The 22,763-nt window shown below is 36.3% G+C and overlaps 1 long non-coding RNA gene across 1 annotated transcript in view; it reads left to right on the top strand.

The window, feature by feature from the left end:
* LOC127474598 (uncharacterized) overlaps positions 1-22,763 on the top strand; it is a 702,069-nt gene that overhangs the window by 492,872 nt on the left and 186,434 nt on the right. The gene's annotated exons all lie outside the window — the stretch shown is intronic.

The raw sequence follows: 22,763 nt of genomic DNA, 5'->3' as shown, positions 1-22,763 counted from the left end.
GTCTCAAAGTACCAAAAAAAGTAATTCCTAGTTGTAGAATCTCAGAAATATTAGTCCAGGACAACTGTTTTATTTAAAGTGTCTTTATCATTTCCACTTATACTGCAGTTTAAAATATATATATATATATATATATATATATATATATATATATATAACTATATTTTTATTTACTTTTTGTTTGTGTGTGTATATCTTTTTTTCATAACTGGGAATAACTTTGCATGAAATAGTGATATATCTTCAACTGAAACTTTAAAGTACTTGAGGTATAGAATGTTAGGATGAATAGCTTCTAACTGTAGTCTCAGAAGCAACAAATAGAGTCTTCCACTTTGAATTATACTAGTTTAAATTCCTGCAAAAGATTTCAGGAATGTTTTATTGAAAATTATTTCTTACTTCAATGTCTTTGTTTTTAAAGAAAGCAGGAGGAGATTGAAAATGTTTTGGTTATGTCCAATACACCTGCATTTTGTTTGTTTCTTATATTCTTAAGAATATATTTTTGAGTTCTACATTTGAAAGTTATGCATCTAGTAAGAATTTCTGCATTTTGGTTTAGCAAGTAGAGTTAATATTTTCAGTGCTGTAGCAACAATCCATGCTTATTAAAAAATATATTAATTGAGAAACTAATTATTTATTAATCACAGAGTCATAGAATATTCTGAGTTGGAAGGGATCCTCAGTTCTAACTCTTAAATAAATGGCCATGATCTTGGCTTTTTTAGCACCATGCTCTAACCAACAGAGCTAATGTTCAGAAAGTTCTTCTCTAACATCAAAAGAAAAGTGTCACCACTCTCAGACCCTTTAAATGCCTTTTGAATGAAAATATAAAAAATACTCCCAAGTCCCTCTCCTCAAAACTGAAGAAAAAGCAACAAAAAATTGAGTGTAAATTTCCAACACGAAGGGACAGCTGAAGGTGCTCTTTTTTAATTCCAGTGGCAGCATTTGTTCCAACCCTCTCAAATGTTCAGCTAATTCCATAGCAGAGAGATTTTAACAGAGATCAGATCACATTATCAATAAGCAGCTTCCTATATGACTCCTCCCACTTCCTCACTTTTAATCTGTGTAATTTGCTCATCAAAAGCAGTCTAACTGCAGTAGCACAGATCTCCATGGTGTGTAATTTATTCCTAGGAAGACACACTAGGGCACATTTGGCTCTTAGCATGGGAGGAAGGAGCAGGACTTGACCCTGTTAGTTGGAAACAGGAACCAAAACATAATGCAAGAAGCTGTCTATTGAACAAGTCGGTACTGAACAAGCCTCTCATAGGTAGACCTAGTAGATTCATGTCTGACTTCTTATTAAACTCATGTCCATGGAGAATGAGTAATCAGGACTGCTGTCATCAGAACTGCACATTAGTGCAAGGCAGTTAATACAGGGATTGGTGTGGGGTGGAGGGCACAGGGGCCCAGAGCTGCTACGCGACTGTTATTGAAGTCGGTGCAGGAACAGTGGTGAGCTGCAGAATGAGTGACAGCTGGTTTCCTAAAGGCTGTGTTTAGATCTCCTTAATAAGTCCTGTGCTGCAACACTGGGCTAGCCGTACCTTTTATTTTTTAGAGTTCCTGTGTCAGGATGTATTATTGGTACTTCAGAGGTATATATGCGTTAATCTTCTTATTGGAATTATTCTTGGAATTCACACCTGCTTTTCCTTATTTTGGTCTCCATCCTCTACTTACCTTAAAATTTCCACAAAAAGTGTCAAAATTTTTTGTCTCTATGAATTCCACTTCTTAATTTGTTTAGAAATTGCCCACTTAAATTATATAGAGAGGCACATAGTCAGAGGTACTCAATATAGTTAATTCTCTTAATAAATCAGGGATCAAGACTCCACTACTAGCTCTTCCTCAATGTATCGTCTTGCATTGTAGGACTCTAACTTTGATCCAGAACAAGAATCAAAAAACCTGAAGACTAAACTTGCTGATTGAGAACTGTAGCAAATAGTACTGCTGTTTTGTGCTTTTTTGTTAGAGAATTTTATTTTTTTTAAAACTCCACCAATTCCCTGCACTTTAGTGTCATTTCAGTCAATTTACTTGGAAAGTTACCGGATGTTCCAGAAACTATTGATTTTTAGCAAGATGACCTTGTATTCTCGCTGGCTATATTAGAAAGTATACATGTTGATTTGGAAATATGCAATGATTTCTTCACTGCTTTCAATTTATTTTCTTCAAAGTGTAGTTTGAGCATAAGAGAACAAGAACTCAGCTCAGTTCAGTGCTATCACGTGTTCTGTACATTCTATTTTGTGCAATGCTGGTGCAAAGTACTTTGGTAAATATTGAATTACGTTGGACAAATGAAAAACTTTCTAGAATTGGCAAATTAGTTTTCAAAGCAAAATTTGGAAATAGCTGTGAAAAAGAAACATTCATTACAGCAATAGTGGTATGTTGATCTGCAGTTAAGTGAATTGCTAATTTCTAACTCTATATGAAACAAAAGCAGAAGCTGACCTCAAATAATCGTAAATTGCATAAGAAAAACTGGAAAAACCAGAATTTTGGAGTGAATGTTTGGAATTCAGAGCTTGCACATCCATTTTTCTAAGCAGGATTTTAACTTCTATATGCTTTTTGGTTTATAACTATTCAATACTGGGCGCCTTTGGAAGTGCAGCTGAGCTGAATCCGTGCTCTACAGATTAGCATATTTTGTATTAAGAAGCCTACTTACAGTCCTTTTAGACCATTCTTTTTAATTCATGTTCACCTTTACTGTACTGCTTTGAGGACAGAATGTTTGAAATACACCTCATGCTATGTGTCTTTTCCCTTTTTTCTCTCAGTGTTCGAAAGAAATAATTCTCAGTCCCTCATTTAGATACTTACTTGTCATTTCTCTGTGTCTGTTTGCAGCAAATACTGTATGGACTTGTAATTTCTGTAATCTTAAGAATAATGAGGATTTAAAGGATTGTTCTACATTTAAAGTCTAGATAAAACGATCTTCTTTTTTCCTTCAGGCAAAAAAGAAGTAAAGACAGAAAATGAGTGAAGATTTTATCTGGGTAGTCCTTTAATCTTCTCCTTATAAACTAAAAAATCCTTAGCTACTTCTTTCTCCTTTTTTTATCTCAGGAAGAAAAATTGACTACAAAATCCTACCATTGAAAAGCTACTTTCTCATATTTAAGAAGCCATAAAAGACAATCTTGACAATATTCTTTTCTTGCAATCTACACTCTTAAATGAGGACTAGGTTAAAAATATTTTTTTTTTTTTTTAATTTGGAAAGATGATATGTTTGGTTTCTACTCTTTTTACACAGAGTAAAAATAGTTAGACTGGTATTGACATAACAGGCTTTCTTTAATGCCCATGAATATTATTCCATTCCCATCATCTCCTGATGATACAGAAAATTCTGATCTATCCCACCACACTTTTTGTATATATTTTGCATTAAGAATTTTCCTTGATTTGAGATTTGTACAAATAGGAGAATAAAACAACAAAAAAGGATGGTTCCCATATTTTTGTTATCTCACTAAACTCTTTGTCTCTTGTCCCTGTGATATCTGAGTGTACAAACATGTATCATTACATTAAATAATACCTGGTAAAATATTTCAATAGCTGCAAATTAGGAAGGAGTAAAAATTCTATTTTTCCACATATAAGGCCTGATGATGTACAACACATTCCATGCTGATCTGAAATTGCATTTTTTTTTCCTGGGGTACACCTCTTCATCTCAGTTCACATGCTCGGAGATGACTCCACGAGCCAAACTTGGTAAGAGGGTATAATCAGGAAAGTCACTTTAATAATGTACTATTAAACCAAAAAGGTTGTTACTTCAGAAATAATCACAAATATTGTATGCTGGATGAGTTATCAGATTTAAGGAAAACATTTTTTTTCATGTTTCCTACTGTTGAAGTTATGTAGTTAAAAATTTTAGCAGTAAAATTTAAGACATGATATCTTAACTAATCTTTGCCCATAATACTGCAGCCACATAGCTTTACCCATATAGAAGACTTGAACTGAATCATTGTCAGAAGCTGTAACAAATGTCAAATATTAATTAATTTTGCATTGTCATGTAATGAATTTTGCCATGAACTCAAGTTAGTGCAACCAAGCAGTTCTTTGGGAACTATGAGACAGAAGCACTGACACAGTAGGTACTATTTTGTTTTACCATAAATGTAAAAGACAATTCATTACAGTTCATGATAATTGACACAATTTTTGATGGGAAATTATGGAAAATCTAAATATCATAATTTCAATATCCAATAGAAATATATTTTTATTTTGTGATACTTTTAGTTTCACTGAATTGTGAAGCACTTTTGGTTTTGGTGAAGGAAAATGGATAAATGCACTAAATGAATCATTTTAAGAAGTCTTTAGTACATTAACAAATCATTGCTTTGTCTCACCATAATGGCAATAATTTAGGATTTAAGTAAGTTAGTATGTAAACTAAATAAAATAAAAATACACTATTACATCTGGTATAACATAGCCTTATGCCCCATTATAGCAGTAGACATTGATAAAACAATTGAGAATTGAATAAGTAGCATTTATTTCATATGCATTCATCTAATCAAATCTAATCAAATCTAGTCTAAACTATTCGTAGTTATAGACCCTAAATAACTTTTGACAAAGGAGCACCACTTGATAGGCTCCTTCATTGCAGAATGCTTTCCTTCTTGATTAGTGCAAGTGCCATATTTGTTACTCTCTGTTTTTTCTATTTAAATGTGTATTGCCTTCTTCATTTTTATTCTGACATAATTCTGCGTTTTAGTACCAATAAAGTGAACAAATACATGCACAGTTTAAAGATTTTAAAATTTAAAAACCTTAAAATTTAAAATTTAAAAAATTAAAGAAAGGATGGGCCACATGAAGTAAACTTCTGTGGTAGTTTCCTCTCCAAGTCCATATTAAGACTGAGCATTGCACAGAGTCTAAAAGAAAAGAATAGCAACTCACATGTATATGACCTTAACAAGAATCTGGAAAGGTAGATGGTCAAAATGGCATAAAAAATGTTATGGTCTTAATGAGTGAGATGTTTAATGAACCGGGAGGTACTATAGGTAAGATTCATCACATTGACATCAGTTTAAAGGTACCTCTCTGTAGTGTGTTTTTGTGGCTGGGTTTTGGTAGCAGGGTGGCTACAGGGGTGGCTTTTGTTGGAAGATGCTAGAAACTTCCCCTGTCTGGTGGAGCCAATGCCAGCCAGCTCCAGGATGGGCTTCCTGCCGCTGGCCAAGGCCGAGCCCATCAGGAGTGATAGTAAAGCCTCTGTGATAACATATTTAAGAATAGAAGGTTGTTGCACAGTGAAGAATTCCGACCAGGGAAAAGCAGAGTGAGAACATGGGAATAACAATGTAGACACCAAGGTCAGAGCAGAAGGAGGGGGAGGAGATGCTCCAGGTGCCAGACCTGAGGCCCCTGCAGCCCGTGGTGCAGCCCATGGTGGAGCAGCTGTGCCCCTGTGGCCCATGGAGGATCATCAGGGTGCAGAGACCCACCTGCAGCCCATGGAGGAGCCCATGTTGGAACAAGTGGATGCACTTAGGAGCCTGTGATCCTGTGGGAGGCCCGAGATGGAGTAGGGTCTTTCCAGAGACCTGCAGCCCCAGAGACCTGCAGCCCATGGAGAGGGAAGCCCACACTGGAGCAGGTTTTTTCCTGGATAGGACTTGTGGCCTCTGCAGAGGACCCAGGCTGGTACAGCTCATTTGTGAAGGACTGCACCCCATGGAGGAGTGACCCACAGGACAGCAGTTTTTGAAGAACTGTTGCCTGTGTGATAGACTATGCCAGAGAGGTCTATCAAGGACTGTGTCCTGTGGGAGGGACCCCACGGGAGCACAGGAAGGACTCCTCTCCCTGAGCAGCAACAGAAACAACAACTGACCATAACGCCCATTCCCCGTCCCCCCACACTGCTGGAGGGGAGGAGAGAAAACATGGAAGAAAGGAGGGGTGGAGGAAGGTGTTTTTAAGGTTGTTTTACTTCTCATTCTTTTGCTCTGATCCTGTTAGTATAAATTCAATTAATATCTCCACTTTGAATCTGTCTTCCCGTGATGATGCTCAATAAGAAAGAAATTATATGGATTAATATATAAAGAAAGTAAATTGAAGTCTCAGTTGTAAATACTTGCACCATTTGTTCAATAGCTTGCTTTCTGCAATTAAAGAAGCCAAATTATGGAACTTTATACACCCAAAAGTTCTAATGAGACTTGCGAATGGGTTTGTTGCTCTTTGAAAATGACTAAGAGGAAAATTATCTTTAAATGTACATGAAAACCATGCTTTTTGCAATTTCTGCTACTTCAACTCTTTTATATAAGTATAACCTGTATAACCTGCATTAAAACTGACTAAGATGTTGCCTTTTGAATTCAATTTGTTTGGAGCTTCACTTATGAGAGAGCAAATACCAGGGAGCTACAGAAAAGGCAGAGAAAAGTATGTTTTTCACACACTCAATTACTCCAATCTTGCTATAGTGGAAGGATTTGTATTACTGCTGTGTGCTTTTTTCCTCTCTTTCAAAAACCATTACTTAAATACAGCTTCAGGAATTGAGTTTTAATAAGCAAAATTCATTGTTGACTTTTACCTCATGGTTTAACAGTTTTTAGAGAGAAAACTGACATAACTATTAAAATAATAGTTGCAAAAACTCTTCTGAATTATGAAGGATATTGCAATGTACTGAGCAGATACTACAGATGGCTTCTGATTTAAAATCATGATTAGATCCGCAGGTGAAATTGGGTTATCAACTTTAATGAAGTTCCAGTTCATATTCTCTTTAGCACATTTATATTTTATGTATAGAGTGGTACTGATCTTTCCAAGTTTAGTTCACCTAAAAGGCAGGGGTCTTGCCTAAGGTAGCTGGACTTAAATCTTCCTACGCTGAGAGAAGAGAGAGAGGCACCTCAGCAGATAATTAATTCTGTCTTAAAACAGAATATTAAGGTAAGAGAAATGAGTGTGATGTGGAGGTGTGCCCCAGGGGATATTCTGTAATGAGACTAATAACCCACTAGATCTCACAATGCTGAATGAAGAACTAGAGACTCCTCTAGAAAATGATCCAGAGCATCCAAGATGACCCATGGAGGAGCCTCTGCCTTTCCGTTGGCTTCAGAGATATTAAATAGCAAGAAATGAACTTTTGACAAATCCTCTCCTTTTCCAGTGGTTTCATAAGGTAGCCTTGGTGACCAGCTTATAATAGATGCTTCTTTTTTTTGAAAGCTAAAATTAGGAGACATGAATCCTTACCACAGATACCTCTCACAGGTTTGGATTCCAGCTGTTGCTCTTTCCTGTGTATAAGCATTGCAGAATTGAGCCCAAAATTGTAAATTATAGTTCATACCTAAGACTCTTAAATTCTGCCTTAAGTGTCTTGCAAAAATGGAAGAATCCAGGAATTCAGCTTTCTGTTTCTTATGTATATCAGTGGCACCCCTGCATGTACAAGGAAAGCTAATTTTGAAAACTGGTAACACTATGGAGTGAAAAACAATAGCTCAAAGTAAATGATAGGAAAATTATCTCTGGAAAGAAAAGAAGCATCACTCTCTCTTCCTCCATTGTTCTAAGTATCAGAATCTTGCAATGTCCCTTCAGTTGTATCCTACAAGCCCTTTTCTTTAGGAATTGTCATTCCTTCGCTGACCTTTTGGTCTTTGGACTTTCCACCATAAAGTAAGTTGGAGAATACCTAGGATATTTTAGAAGTTTCAGAAGATATTGCGTTTATCTCACTGTGTGATAACATAATTCTCTGAGCTTGCATTTTTTAATGCTATGGGAAAGAAACACAAGAAAACAATGTTATAAACTTCTACAAAGAATTACAAAAGAGAGGAAAAATAATGATCAGTAGAAGAAAAAGAGTCATATAAAATATTGCTCACAACATGCACTGCAAATGCTCATAGTCACTCAGGGCAAAGTGGTTTTTACCCCATTTAGCAAACAGTTCACCTGCTACAGAGACTCTTCCTTTGTTGGTGGGAAAACAGGAATAAGTGTCAGCAATTCTATAAATGAGCAAAATAGGTGACCTTGATTCAAGTTGAAAATGGAACCATAAAACTGAACAAGGCTAGATCATCTAGTCTTGTTAATATGCATTAACATAACAGTGCTATGTTATTTGTGTAATAGTTGTATAATCTCAACTCTTTGCAATATTCTGATTTCAGAACAAAAAAATTAACAAAAATCAACATGACAACTTTCTTTACATCTTTCATAAGTTTCATATTTGTACTCTATTAAGAAATCAGGGAGAGAGAGTTGGACTGATCCTAATATGGCTAAATGAAATGGATGTATTCAGTTAATTACATTTTTATAGCATTGTTCAAGGCTGTTTTTCAAATAATCGGTTTTGTATCCTGTTGTTCTTTTCTAGCTTTATGCTCTATAATCTATTGTCATAGTTTTCTCTTCAGGAGTTCTGCACTATATGATTCTTTTTGTTTGTATTAACTCAGCAGGTGGGTCTCCAAACTATACATATGCAGAATTTGTGCAACATTTAAAGCACAGCTGGACATGGTCCCTCTTCACTGTTTCATGATACAGTTGTACTTTACATGATTGGGAGAATAATTCCCTCTTTTTGTTGTGTGGTTTTCTTACGAGAAAAGAGGAAGAAAATGCATTGCAGGACAGCATTATTGAAAAAATTAAATAAGAGAGCTGTGATTAGTAAATATGACTACATATAACATTTTTTATGAGGGAGTTAGATTGCATACTGTTGTATCCCAGCAGAGGAGCTGCCTCTTATATAGAAGGAGGCCTCTGGACAGAAGGAGAACTCTGGAAACATAAAGTTATAGAGACTGTAACTCATTTGTGCAGAAATAATATTTGAAAAAAATCACTTTAACTTAATTAGACAGCACAAAAGTCTGAATCCTTGCACGAAAACAGGTCGTGTAATCTTTGGTATTCAGAAATTTCTTTGAATTTGGTGAGTGTCAGAGACTGAAACAGTTACTGACTTACACATTATAAGATCACCAAAAGACTTTTGCAAACTGAAAAGCAGCTACTCACCCAGCAAAGCCCACTCACTCCTTAAATACTGCCAAAGGACCTTCAGATCAGATAAGTGGGTACCATTGTTCAACTATCCTAGGTGCAAATGCCTGCCTGCTGAAAACTGGATAAGGGAAGAGGCTGAGAAGAGACAAGTCCAGGAAAAGTGGGAAAATCCCTTTTATCATGACAATGTCCTCCCTTTACATGATAACTCTGAGCATCTAGCCTGGGCTATGCATCTGAAATATTGGACCATGATGGACCATGAGTGATACTGACCCAATAGGCAGCTGCAACTGTCTTCAGGAGTCTGCTGACATGGCCCATGGCACTATCCATTGTAAAAATCCCTGCCCCAAGGAGGTACAAGGCATTCCCATCCTAGCTGGAAGTATATAATAGCTCATAATGTCTTTGAGTGTGGGGGCTTCCCTCCCCTACCCCCAACCGATCAAGACCATCACTTCTGCGACTACCAAGTTTCATCGCTGGACCCAGTGGGCAGTGACTATATATGACCATATCCATTTTTCAACCCTTATCCTTTCTTTCCTTTAATTTTCCTTACCCTTAACCTGTCTTTCCCTTTCTCTCCCTTATGCATTTCCTCAAGTGTTATATTGTTATGCTTTAATACTGTCATATTGCTATAGATGCTTGAATATTGCTGTATTGCTATAGAATGATGACACTCAAAACAGCAACATACCAATTTACCTTTGAAAAGAAATTGTTCTAAAATAAACTCCACATATATATATTTACAAACACCGATTATTCAGTGTCATTTCACTCTAATACACCCAAAGTGATTTACTGATAAGAACCTGGGTTACCCTTTCTTTTCTGAGGTGGTTTGCAACAGTGCATTTAAAACTGTGCTGAATTCCACTTGCAGTTACGTAGCAGTATATGGCCTTCTACAGACCCTTCTCTCCATTTTTTCCCATCCCTGGCTGCAGACTTTCTTTGTAAAGTGAAACAACAAATCAACACAATTTCTATACTTTCTTTCCCCAAGCAAATCTATCAAATGTTTTATATGACATTCATTTTTATATGCACTTTTTTCATATCAGTAAATATAGAGTTTTGAAAATTGAACAAAATCCCCTGGTTCAGTGACTTCAGAATGGCTTTTCATTAACTGCATGTTTACCAGAAGTACTGGTAAAAGACAGTAGAACGTACAATTACTATGATTCTTTGATGTCTTGGGACTCAGACAGTTTATACTATAATAGTTGTTGGTAGCTGACAGATCTTCTTAGGGAAAATTATGAACTTACTAACTTCACTTGCAAAAGGGGAACTAGTTTCAATAACTGCAGAACATGGTCATCAGCTGTTAGATTCTAATGAGACCGAAGGGTAGCATGATGTCATTCATTCACATTTGTGAACATTGATCTTTGCTGCAGATGTGTACTTCATTTGTGTAGAGACAACAGGGCCCAGAAAACTTGGGCAGCTAATTGTACTGCTTTTTTTAGTTATATTTTTCTATCACAGTCTCTTGAGTCTGGAAACTCCATGGTTCATATTCTCATGTTCTTTTCTAAGGTGCAGAATTATGGCTTTGCTTAGCTGCTATTCAAATTATTCATCTTAGAATATTTGGTCTTTTATAGATTCTTAGACTCCCTGAGACAACATCCTATCCAGCTCTTCTTTTATTCTGTTTCTTAGAGAAGGTGATATTTATCTGCTTTTTTTGAGTACATTCTAACAAATGTTTCTGCAGAGAAAACTTGACACATTTTGAATTTAAAATGTCAGGATTGTGTTGTTACTAGTACAAATCCTGTCTTCATATTTGTATCTGTTTCTTCAATTCTTTTCTATGCTGATATACCTAGTTCATATGATTCACAAATGGTCATAAACTCAACTCTATCAGCTTTGAATTTTGTCATTTTATCTTTGGTTTTCTAGAGTTACTAACAAAGTGACATGTTGTTACAACCTAAAGGATTATCTGGCCTGAGTGTGTGTGATCATGACTGTGGGTTCATAGGATTCAGTAACACACAAGAACACAGAAGTTTTATCTTCTAAATTTCTCTACTTTATTACAGACTACCTCAAATACCACAAAAATCTCTATTAGCAAGTAATCTACCACAAAATCACTACTACTAAATGTATTTATGATTAATAAAGCAAACTATATGATCTATTACACCTAACACATTATAATGTATTTAATCTGAATCAATAGATACAACATATTGGTAATAAGTCATCAACAAATTATTATCCTTAATGAATAATATAGTATCAATCAAACAGTATGGCAGTAACCAGTAATAGCAACAACCACCTTTATAGCAACAACCAATGATAACAACAACCAAGTAGGTATATACTAATATAGATCACTACATTAGTGAAGCAACTGGTTAACAATGCAAATATGCTTATGAGATATTGCTTACAGAGATATTTGACACATGTATTGAGTGAATTAGACAGATTTCAGAAGGGGTGAAATGATCCCAAAGGGGAGGACAAACCCATCCCAGAGGGGAACCCAACCATCCCAGAAATGGAAGGAAAAGCCAAACCAAGCTGTTGGAAACATGAAACGGTGAAGAAAATGCAAAGCTCAATATGTAATAGGGCCTGTGGTGCAAACACGAAAAACAGATGGATTTCTTGTGGTTTGTGTTGACATGGTATTGGGGAGAAACCTGGAGCAATGTGGAAGCTACGCAGTCTCGTTCTAATTCATGCCAGAAATGTTTTGTACAAACTGAGTACATCTCCAACAAGAAATATTCTGTACAATGCAAGTACAAAGAATGGAAGGTTTTACTACAGCCACCACAAAACACTTTGCACAATAGTCATTAACAGGGTATGAAATGTACCTCAGTTTCATACCTACCTGGGGGATGAGAATTTGACACAAAATTCATTGGCACAGATCAACAGGTTTGTCCTTCTCACTCTCCCCAAAAAGGATGTCTTTTGATAAGTCCTGCATCCCAAATATGTTGAGTGTTGACACAGGAAATTAAACTTGTGATTGCAGTCATATTGTAAATGCTATATATAGCTATTCTGCAGCTGATGCATTTGCCACCAGCAATCCAAAAGAACCATATATGTTGCATTCAATAAATGGTGCTATTTGTGAATCCGACTGGCTCTTTTGAATGCGATGAGACCTATAGTTAATAGACTATTCATGCATCCGGATTTGGGCATATAGTTACATTTTTGCAGGAAGGGAAAGAAAAATAATAAAGTCTCATTTCATAAATTATCTGCATCAGAGAGTCTGGAGTCATCCAGTCAGCACCAGTGACAGTCCAAGATCTCACAGAAAGTTTGTGCTGAGTGTTCAACATGTTTAGGAAAGCAAAGCTCTTTGCAACATAACAAACTCTCAGAGAGAGAGCCTCTCTTTAGGCCAAAATTTAAGTCCTTTATATATCAGAGACATATGAGGGTGTAGGACATCACAATTTCAAGTAGTTAACAGATGCTGTTAATTTTGATTTTTCATCTGTTACTGCCAATAGATGACTGCTTTTTAATTCTTGTTTCAGTCCAATTTTGTTTCCCCAGGCTGTTGTCATTTTTACAGATGATGAATTGCCATTACAGTTTCTCGAGTTTGAGCTTATCAATGGTATCTCTGCATGTGTCTGGTTTCTAGGTACCCCTAGGTACCCGTACTGGGGTATCTAGAAGAAGTCAGCTGCAGTTTTCAAGGATATTTCTGGTTTAAAGGCTGTTCCCAGGTTCACAGTTCCCAGGCAGGCAGGCAATTTCTCTGTCAGCATTATTCAGCAGACAATTTCTTGGGTTCAGTAATTTTCCCTCTCTAATCAGGCCACCTTTATGGCTGCTCTTATCATATGTTTACAAATGATCAATTTAAAATCTGAAAAGCCTCACTGCTTTCTGTTTAGTTGCCTATTTGTGTTGTGGTTCAACATAGATGTGGTACTTAGGGACATGGTTTTGTGGTGAGCTTTGCAGTGTTGGGTTTGTGGTGGAACTCTACAATCTTAGAGGTCTTTTTCAACCTTAACAATTCTATGAATCTACGATTCTATTTTTTTATTTTGTGGGTGGGTAGGGCACATGAAGAAAACAGTAAAATACCTTCCTCAGTAATACTGTTGTGGTCTTGATAACACTGAACAAAGCTGTCCTGGAGCATGAAAACTTAAGGAAATAGATATCCATGACACTTCTTACAAGCTCTCAGTACATTGCACATTACCTAGGTTGTGCTGTTTGTTAGAATGAGTAGGATTCCTCTCATCTTAATGTAACCATATGAGTTTTTAAACTGAAATAGTAAGGGTGGCTCCTCTGTCAAATGAGAGAGGTAAAGAAACCTGGAGAGAGACTTGGCCCATGTATAATCATTGCCTAAATGGAATCGTCAGAATTCCTTTCTGGTGATGTGTGTCTTTCCATTGAAGAGAAATTAAAAGCACTGTTATTTTCAGTCTGCTAGAATTTTCTGGTTCTGATATAACTTTGGTATGAGGTATTATGTATCTTTTATATCTTGCTGTCCTTGTGTCATCTTCCAGGTTCTCTACTGTGTTTTTTAGTATAATGCAACTCTCAGTAAAATTCACCTTGTCAAATTACAATTCTTCTGTCCATTCTTTATCAGCTTCTTTTTGGCCATCCTTCAATTGCTTAGAAAGCTGTCATTCAATTGTTAAAAGATAAATTGAGGTCTCACTGATTTTTTGTTCCACATGTCTATTATGTTTGGGTCTCCTGTCAGATGCTAAGATTTTTACTGGGATATGTCTCTAAGTTTCCCTCCTTACCTGTTTGTGATTCCTCAGTAACAATGCAATCTGGCTGCAACCCATGTCAAAAAGTAGAGAATTTTCTGCCCATCTATCAGGTAAAGCAAGATTCAGTTTGCATCTGAGCCCTTTTTGCAGGACCTATTTAATATGAAGATTTTGTATCTGAGCTAACGAACACTTTAAAATCCATTGCAGGAAAAGTATAGAAAATAGACAAGTAGAAAGAACCTTGTGAAATTCTGGGAAGATAAAAAGAAATAATTAAATCAGTTGAAAAATGTACAAAAATAGGCAGTCTGAAAAACAATTTGAAAAATGTAGAAAAAATAGACTAAACTTTACCTAAGTATTAAACTATACATTACAGGAAGCGTACACTGAATGTGTGCCCTGAGGACAATGGATGAAAACATCTACATTGCATCTAGAACTTTTACAATCTTTTAGTTCTATCCATCGATGAGTCCAGATGATTGGTGAACCTAGTAGAATTATCAGAAATAATAGCCTAGTTTTTCTAAATATTTAATATAATAGATTGTTTATTGTATTATATCTCATAAAAATAAAATTAGATTACATTTCATAGATTCTATTCTTTCTAGATTCTGTCTATTAAAGTATAGGTGATATGTATTTGATTTAGATTGTTTTTTAAAGTAATTTTTGAGAGAATATCTTACACTCAAAGTTAGATCTTGTTAATGATAACTGAAAATCTTACTATTATTTATGATTGGCAATTATTGAAAACCAAAATCTACTTTTCAGTTACTAACAAACAACCTTGGAGCCTAGAGACTAACTGTGTAGGACAAGTTGTGGCAGTAACCTCCAAATGATAGGTTTGTTTTGAAGTCATTTAAGAGCTTGAATCCTTTGTGGAGACCATAAATAGCAGAACCAAATGTTTTTTTGTTACGTGGCTGTGAAGGGGTCAGTTAGCACATCTATTCATTTCAAATTGCTTCCACTGACACCAGACCTGTCCCTTCAGTCACCACAGAGGGAGATGAAGAGGAATAATGAATGAACTAAAAATAGAGGAGTGAATCTATTTGAGGATGACCCGATAGAAAGTCATAGAGAAGAGAGGCAGAGGAAACCATCTGGATATTTTCTGAACAGTAACCTGGGGTGACATTTGCCTTTGTTGAAGACATGGAGTCTTTTAACTGTCCTCACTGTCCTTAGAATTTCCCCTTTCCTTTCTCAGGTTTTCAATGCTTCTTCTCATAACTTTTCTCCCCACTGCTACTGACTTGATCTTTACCCCTCCACATTTAAAATTAAAGAAATCTAATTAAACAGAAGTATGAGTTTTCCTAATAAGAAGATTTTGGGTTCGTCAGGGTGCGAATACATGGTCTTGTGAAGAACTTAGATAAAAGTTGTGGTAACAAAGTTATAAATGAAATATTTTGTTCTCCAACTGTTACTTAGATGGAGGTAATATTGAAGGACAAAATGATCGTGGCTAAGGGGCAGAGAAGCTTGAGTTCAAATATGATGTATTTTGGAAATTACAAATAAATCTAAAGCAAAGAAAGAAGCTTAGGAACTTGGAATTTGATTTATATTTTACAGCATTATTTAATCCTACTGAGAGTAAGAAGAAAGGGGAAATTGAATTTTTATTTATGGAGTAAAGCATTCCAAAAAGTTATTGAAAAAGGGACAAACCTCCTGCATAATTTCAGTTCAGAATAATTAAATATTGGAGAGGCCCTGATTTCCAACAGGAACTGTAACATAGCACTTTGAGACTTTATTATGTACACACTTCTGGCAAGTATGTGAATAAGATGTAAAACTGAGAGGAAACACTGGAGTACAAGGGCGGGAGCACCTGTTTCAAAATGTCTTTGCATTCCTGCCAGAAAGGATTTCTTCATCAGAGTTCATTTTGTCACTAGTAACATTAAACACTCTCAGTCTGAGTTCATGGTCCAAGTAGTGACCGAAATAAAAATTAATGCACCAAACACCAAGAAATTGGTCAAGAAACAATATCTGAAAAATGTCAGGGAAATTGGGCTGAATCTGACAACACAGAAGAGGGGAGGCTGCTGTGACTCCCTGCCCTTGGATTCATGATGAGCAAAGGGGAAAGATCATCTCCTTCCACCCAATGCAGCACAGGATGCTTCTAGCCTCCACTGCCATGCGAGCAGAAATAACTTTTGAGTTTTTCTTAACACTGAAATTGTGCACTCTTGTAATATGTCACACCCTTCAGCAGAAATAAAAGTCCAGAGAATTGATGTTAGGAAGGGTAGAAAGATGGAAAAGAAATCTGAATGTACTGCTTACAATAATAGTTTGTCTTGGGACTTCTTTTTTAGTATTCTTTTCAAACAACATTATTTTTCTAGCTGCACTTTTGCTATATTCCCAAAAAAAATTGATGGTAAATTCATTCATATGTGCTACTGAAATCTAGGAATGAAAATGAGAATGATCTAAGAGCACAGAAAGAGAAAGCCCTCAATATTTAAAACATAGATAAGGACAGATATAATTTTGTACTAAGGTGTTCCAGCATACTGCAAGTCTAGGCAGTCATTGAGAAAAATGTGGGAGGAAGCTCCCCAGTTCAAGAAAGACAAGGAACTGCTGGAGTCAGTCCAGCAAAGATTATAGATATGATCAGGGGACTGGACCATCTCTCCTATGAGGAAAGGCTGAGGGAGCCTTTCAGCCCTGAGAAGAGAGAAGAGATGACTGAGAGGGGATCTTATCAGTGCATGCAAATATCTTCAGGGTGGGTGTCAAGAGGATGGGGCCAGACTCTTTTTAGTGGTGCTCAGTGACAAGACAATGAGCAATGGGCACAAACTGAAACACAGTTAGTCCCATCTGAACATGAGGAAAATCTTTATTTTCAGAGCAACAGAGCACTGGAAGTGGAGCCAAGAGTGGTTGTGGAGTTTTCTTCTCAGGAGTTATTCAAAAACCACCTCAACATAATCCTTTGCTCCAGGTGAACCTACTAGATTGGACTAGGCGATCTCCAGAAGTCCCTTCTAACCTCAACCATTTCACGACTCTGTGAAAGCCTTTAAAACTGCTTGGAAGGTTTTCTAAAGTAATACTTTTAAATGTGCACATAATTTTTGTGGTGACTGAAGTGCTATAAAGCAACTCCAGTGAAACCAAGTTTTTGCTTCAAACACTAATATTTTTCATGTAACATATAGAGGAATAAATTTGGTCCAAAGTGTCAGCTTAAGTATTTGTGACTAACATGGGAAATTTAAGAAATATAAAGCCTCTCTAACTATGGAAAAAAAACCCCACCTGTCTCTTGGGCAATGTATTTGATCTTTAATTTTGCTTTGTTGTACCTCTACAGTAAACTCTATCTTTTTTTTTCTCTTGGCTGTGAATAATTTTTCAACAGAGGCAAGCTGCTATTACTGCTTCTAAACACCTTCATCATCATCATCATCATCATCATCATCATCATCAAGAAAATAGGATCTATTCTCCCCTCCTTTATTCTCTGACAGCACAGAAGTGTAGAATCAGCTGTAGAGTCAGCAAAAGTTTGACTGTCTGAGTCAGAGAGGAAATTGTTATTAGCTACTTGGCAATAAGAAAATAAGAAAAAGTAAGAGTACTCCATCAGCACCCAAATCTTTCAGTTCCTAGAAATTGGTCCCACTGGAAGAATGTATTTGATGTTAAAAGATGACTTCTGCTCCATGTTCTGAGGGAATAAAAAAAAAAAAAAAAACAAACAAAACAACTGCTTAGGCAGTGTAGTTGGAGAAAAGAATATATTCTGGTCCAAAGTGAGTTAACAGGCCTAGTTGTGGAGATAAGCAAGGAGTGATCTGAGCATGGCCCAAATTAGTGTCATTTTCCCATCCATCTGCACTTCAATATTTCTATAATTTCTTTCTTACTTTTAATATGAATTGGTTTCCTTTTCATTTATAATTTGTTTAGTTATAACAATTTTATAGAACTGGTAAGGAAAAATACTTGAAAGGTAGGAAAGTAATTGTCAGAGTTTGAGACGAGATATTGTTCCACTTTTGAAAAGCTGTGCAAAAAAGAATATTGGATGAGTACTAACTCATTGCCAATTATATAAAAGATTATACTACATGTACATTTTTTAGTCAGAAGAGCAAAAACATGTTTCCAAAAAAAGTGAAGACTGTCAGCTAGAACTTTGGAAAGTATACTGGAAATCCTGGATGTAATCCTTTAAGAATCCAAAATTAGCAGAGATGAGCTACATAATTTTTTTTTCCACTTTATTTTAACTGAGACTTAGAATCATAGAATCGTCGAATCAACTGGGTTGGAAAAGACCTCTGAGATCATCAAGTCCAACCCTTCATCCGACACTGCCGTGGTTACTGGACCATGGCACTAAGTGCCACATCCAGTCTCATCTTAAAAACCTCCAGGGACGGTAAATCCACCACTTCTCTGGGCAGCCCATTCCAATGCCTGATGACTCTCTCTGTAAAAAATTTCTTCCTAATATCCAACCTAAACTTCCCCTGGTGCAGCTTAAGACCATGCTTTACTTGTGGACTATTCATGAGCTTCATTAGCACAAGGAAGTAAAAGGCTCTAAAGTATAGTGCACTTAAACTCATGCATCCTATCACCGTGAATGAAGAACATGTGTAGTAAATTAAGTCATGTGGTGGCCAAGTTCATCAAATACTTCTAGATGTTCTTCAGTTTGTGCACATGTTAAAGGTGATGTTTCTCAGCAGGATGGGAAAATGTCAATGAGATTATCAAAATTCATATCAAGATTAGGCAAATATGTAAACATATGAGTCTGCCAAAATTGTATTGAAGGTAATGAAAATATTCTATTTATTTACAAGAGCCCATTGAATCTAAACTATTAGAAATCATAACTGCATATGGTTCCCTTCCTTTGTAAGTTTTTATTCGGGTATCCTCAGGAAGAGCTCTGACATCAAAAAAAGTTTACCTGAGTAAGGGCTGTGTCAGGCACTGTAAGGATCAAATTACAAGTTCTATATTATAAATAAAAATCCTAATATTATTTTAATCACAAATATAGTCTCTGAATTAGAACAGTAGAATACATGGGTTATTTTTCTTTCTTGTGGGTAAATTTTTCACAAATGTTGGCAGCCTAACAGCCATTTTTTGAGATTTCTAGTAACATCATAAATGAGGTAAGTTTTTCATTTAAATAAATAAAAAAACCCCAAACAAGACAAATAAAAATACAGGTAACAGTACCATCAGTAGTCAGTAGTTTGGTTTGTAAATTTAATTGCAATGAATATGGGGGGGAGTTTATTTAAATTTTAAAGGTCTTTTTTTGTTTTATTTTGTCTTCTCCCCCTAATGTTTTATTCCACTACATGAAGCACTTGAAGTGTTAGAGGAAGGATTAATCAGTGAGATTCTTTTTTTCACTGTCCATATTATACAACTGATACGGTTTGAAGCTGGCTCCCTACCAAGTCTCCAAACCTTACCACAAGAAGTCGTCGTCGTCCCCCCTCCAAACCTCAGTGAGAAGAGGGAGGAAAACAACCAAGAAAACCCAAAATGAGAGAGACAGTTAAAGCAATATATATATAAATATATTTACACTTATGTTACAGGTATATACAATTGAAATATATATACAATTTCACAAGGGAACAGGAAGGGGGAAGGGAAAAGGAACAAAACCAAAAATAAAATATATATTTATCCCGATTAGTAGCCCAATATCTAACAACTAAAAGAGTTAGCAAAGAAATATCTCACTACTCTACTTGGGACAACCAAGAGTTGCTCTGAAACGATCGCCGGCAACCTCCGCCTCCCAAGGTCGGCAAGGCCTTACCAGGCCTCGCTCCCCAACACGACAGACTCAACAGCAGGGAACCTGCACCTCCAAGCCGCCGGAAGGAAAGAGAGCGAAGGCCTCTCCTCCTTTCTTCTTATAGCCCAGCTTACATAAAAATCGTAGGGAATACTGGGTACATCTGGACCCTTCCTTGGTTACAAACTGGTCACCAAGGAAGGCCTAGGCCCAACTACCACAACAACAAAGAGGAAATGGTAGGGTGGTGCACTCTTCAACCAGTACACTGATTTTAAACATACTACGACACACACTTGGTGGGCTTTGGCAGAGTTGTGCAGTAGTGAGACTTCTAGAAAGCACAGAGGATGCGACCTTGCCATGGATCACCTCACCTTTGATTGTTGAAGCTAATGTATACAACCACATTGTATACATTAGGTGATAGACTACATGTGACATCTGTAATTGTTTAGCTGAATGAGGGCAGTACAACGTCCGCAATTCTTCTGTGATGCATATGGTTAAAATATAGAATAACACAAAAAATGTACACACAAAGAGCATAGAGAGAAGATGAGCTTTTTTGGTTCCAGTCTGCAGCAGCATTTATTTTACCAGTTAGATATGGAATATAAAACAAGAATATTAGCTATATTCTAGAGGCTGAGGGGAATGTGTTAAGAAGAAAGCCTGTGGTAGATCATTTGAGATTAATAGCTCAGCACTTGTAAGAATTTGGTGTCTATTTTTTCCATTCTTCAGCTGGGAACTAAATGACTCCTAAATCAATGTCAAGAAGAGACCATACCATTACAGAAAAAGGTGAGATTAAAAAGCGTAAATGGAAACATAATCCTGAAGATATGGAGCAAATGTAGAGAATGGGAAAGGCACAAAAGGAAGTATTTTACCCAATATGTTTGTATGTGTAGTGTATGTACATACAGTGTAGCATTTTGAACTCGAATATTTTGGTAACTTCAGCAGAAAGGTCAAGGAATCACAGTGATTACAATTCACAATGACTGAAAGAAAAAATTTCAGGACACTCAGAGCTGGGGTTTGGCATGTAAAAATTATACTGTGAGAATGATTGAATGATGAGTTGTAAGCCATGGGATTGTGAAAGAAGAATCATACTAATTGCAATGTCTTTTTCTATGTTTTAACATCTTTCATGGTGGCATTTTTAAAGCTTTGTTTTTGCAACAAAATTATAATCTGTATTACTTTTCACATTTACAATAAATTTATGGCATTTTTTTCTCTGCTTATTTATTTTAATTGCATCACTTTGGAAACTTCAACTGGATAAGAAAAAGTCAATATTTACTCCATGCTGTTTTTATACCATTTGCTCTGGTGATGGATTCATAACACAAAGGGTGTTTCTTTTTAGCCAAAAACTTTCTGTTTAAAGTAATCTTTTTAGCAGAAATATGTTTTTCATATTTGGAAAGTTATATCAGTGTCTATATTTTTGACCTTACATAGAAAAATACATTAATGTTCAAGCAAATGTATTTTATTGCACTTGGATTCTAATATGTTTACAATGTACAGAACATTCTTCTTCTAGCAGTGTCCCCTTATCTGTAAATATGCATCTTTCAGCCACTGTTTACATCTAGTGTTGCCCCATCCCAGATGCAGAATCCAGCACTTTCCCTTGTTGAACTTTATATGGTGGGTGATTGCCCAGTCCTCTAATTTATCAAGGTCTCTCTGCAGGTCCTCCCTGCCTTTGAGGGAATCAACAGCTCCTGCCAGTTTTGGGTCACCTGCAAATTTGCTTAGTATCCCTTCCAGACCTGTGTCCAAGTCATTTATGAAGGTGTTGAAGAGCACAGGGCCTAAGATGGAGTCCTGTGGAACCCCACTGGTGACAGGTTGCCAGTCTGATGTTACCCCATTCACTAATACTCCCTGTGCTCCACCTGTGAGCCAATTGCTCACCCACCACATGATGTGTTTGTCCAGAAGGATCCTGGCAGAGACTGTATTGAAATCTTTACTGAAATTTAAAAAGATTACATCAACTGGCTTCCCTTGATCAAATAGGTAGGTTATGTTGCCGTAGAAGGAAATTAGGTTTGATATTCAGGACTTTTCTCTCATGAAACCATGCTGGCTGTGACCAATGACTGTTTTGTCTTTCAGGTGTTTTCAATACTTCACAGAATAATCTTTTCCATAACATAACCAGGCACTGAAGTAAGACTGACTTGCCTGTAGTTTCTGGGGTCCTCCTTCTTGCCCTTCTCGAAAATCAGACAATGTTTCTAGTCAGTGGGGACCTCTCCAGATTCCCAAGACTGCTAAAAAATCATCTTCAAGTGTCATTTGAAAAATCTGAAATACCTTGTTAAAGAAAGGGTGTTTTTTAATAGTATGGGAAACACACACAGGAAAATGCCTAATGAAAAGGAATGGAAATGGACACAGAGAGAAGGTGTTTCATATCAGGTAGGCATTGTTAGAAAATAAAATTATTGAAAATTACTGTTACAATGGTGTCTAAGACAGGAATGCTATAAAAAGATCTATGGTAAAGAAAGATGATTCATGGAGGAAATACTGACTATCATACTTAGCCACTTTATATCATAAAATGGAAACAAATATGTAAGTGTATTCTTCCCTGGTCTAGTGGAAACAGCTGTGGAACTGTGAAATGAATTGATGTTACTCTTACTAAGTTTATCTAGAAGTTTTGCTTTCACTGTATGAAGAAAAGTGGTTATTCAGATGAAACTTCTTCATTTAATGAAGTCAAAGAGATGTATTAATTTAAGCAAAACTCTCTCTATCCAGAAATTTGTGAATGCAGTCCAGATTCCTTGTACCATCACATGGTACAAGCTGGCATAAACATTTGAACAACAATTGGTTTGCTGGAAAAAGAAATTTTAGCAACAGCCACCATAAATTCAATTGTAGCGTGGGAACTGCAAAAAAAAAAAAAAAAAAAAAAAGCACCAAAACCAGACAATATTTATTGGGCCTTCTTGTTCACTATTAGAATGTCAACATCAGTGTACAAATTGGGGGCATAA

Source organism: Manacus candei, unplaced genomic scaffold, assembly GCF_025592945.1.
Source record: "Manacus candei isolate 608988 ecotype Guabito, Panama unplaced genomic scaffold, ASM2559294v1 h1tg000043l, whole genome shotgun sequence".
Lineage (NCBI taxonomy): Eukaryota > Metazoa > Chordata > Aves > Passeriformes > Pipridae > Manacus > Manacus candei.
This window is presented reverse-complemented; position numbering and strand designations above follow the sequence as displayed.